The following is a 1,791-nucleotide window of genomic DNA, read 5'->3' on the forward strand; positions in this document are numbered from 1 at the left end:
CTCACATGCTCTCTCTCTCTCTCTCTCTCTCTCTCTCTCTCTCTCTCTCTCTCACACACACACACACACACACACACACATTCACACACACACATGCATGTCCACATACACACACATTCATACATAAATACACATGTACACATTGATACACACATGTACACATACAGACACACAAATATACACACATATAAACACAGACACATTCATACACATGTATACACATACAAATGCATATGTACATACATGTATGCACACAAACATGTGCACATATTCTCTTTGGAAAAGAGTGACACTGATATAGTGTGTCCTCTAGCATATCATTGAATTTTTATCATTATAAACCCCTCAACGAGTATGAGCGGCCAGGCCCTTCCCCCATGGATCTCTAGAAGACAGGTTCCACCCACAGAATACTCTAAATCCCCTAACAACTGGCCCCCACCCTACAGAGCAAAAACCTCAAGCTCAGAACTTGAATTCCCACCAACCCCTAATATTTTCCAAGCTCTAGACTTGAAATTCCACCAGTACCCACCCTGGAAAGCTCTTCTCAAACTTCCAAAACTGCTATATAAACCCTATCTTCTGCTCAGTTTTCTGCAGCTTCCCACCCTGAGCATAGGCAGCCACCTTCCTGGGTTTTTTCCCCCCAATAAATCTCCTGTGTGAGGTTTGTTGTGCAGAGTAACTTTGCGCCTTTCTCGGCTTGCAGCTGCCAGGATGCCTTTCCCTCTCAGAGCTGCAACACTTACATTGGTTCTGTGACTTGAATAGACTTTCCTGGTGCCTGTGTATCCCACTGGGGTCCTAAGCACACTGGGACCCCATCCCTCATCTCTAGTTCACCCACATCAGACTCACCCTCTGGCTCACTGATTACTCAGCATCCTATCCACCAGCAGCAATTTGATAAGTTTCCCCCCTTTGCTCAGTGTAAACATTTCCCTGAGTTGAGAAAGTGACCACTGAGGTACAAACACCCCTCTGGTATTCTTGGAGGTGGAGGTACCCCCAGCCACGGCCGTTAATGCTACAGCTGGCTCCTTTACCTGACCTCACGTTTGGAGCCACACTTGTGCAGTTTCTTTAGTCACAGTAGGGGTATTGTGCCTCTTCCTGACCTCTTCTCCCACTTTCTTTTCAGAGCTGCCACAGTTCCTTTGGCCCTCATTGCTTTTGTAACACTGTTCTCTAGCCCATTTTTGTAGCTGAGGGCCCCCTTCCCAGAGCTCTGTTTTCGTGCTTGCCTTCTGGCCTCCACTAAAGTCCTGGTACCAGGTACTCAGTCTCACCTCTGGCTTAGCCATGCTAAGCTCCTCAACCCCATTGACTGCAATGATGATCCACTCACTGGATTGGTCCTCATTCAGTCCTCCCTGAGTCCTGGGGATGCCGATGACAACAGGCTGCAGTGTCATTTTCCTTCTCTCTCATCCATGGGAACAGTGCCTTTTATAATCTCTCATTCCCCTTTGGGATGCCTCTTAGAAAACCTCCAGTCTTTTCATTTAACACCTGACCTGAAGAGCCCTAAATTTAATCAACATGCAATCAAATTTAGCATAAATACTCCTTAGACAATAAATGCAAAGGACCATCTAATTGTATCCTGGATCTGGATATTATTCAGGACCTTTACAAATACTGTAAGCCACACAAGTACTGACAGCCTCCAGGCAAATGGAAAGAGACTCACCATTCCTTATTTCTCTTTTATCTTGCTCTATGCCCTGTTTGTTTTAGTTTGGTCCACCACCACCACCCAACATATACACAGTGTATTTTAAATTA

The sequence above is a fragment of the Cricetulus griseus genome, chromosome 2 (genome assembly GCF_003668045.3).
Source record: "Cricetulus griseus strain 17A/GY chromosome 2, alternate assembly CriGri-PICRH-1.0, whole genome shotgun sequence".
Lineage (NCBI taxonomy): Eukaryota > Metazoa > Chordata > Mammalia > Rodentia > Cricetidae > Cricetulus > Cricetulus griseus.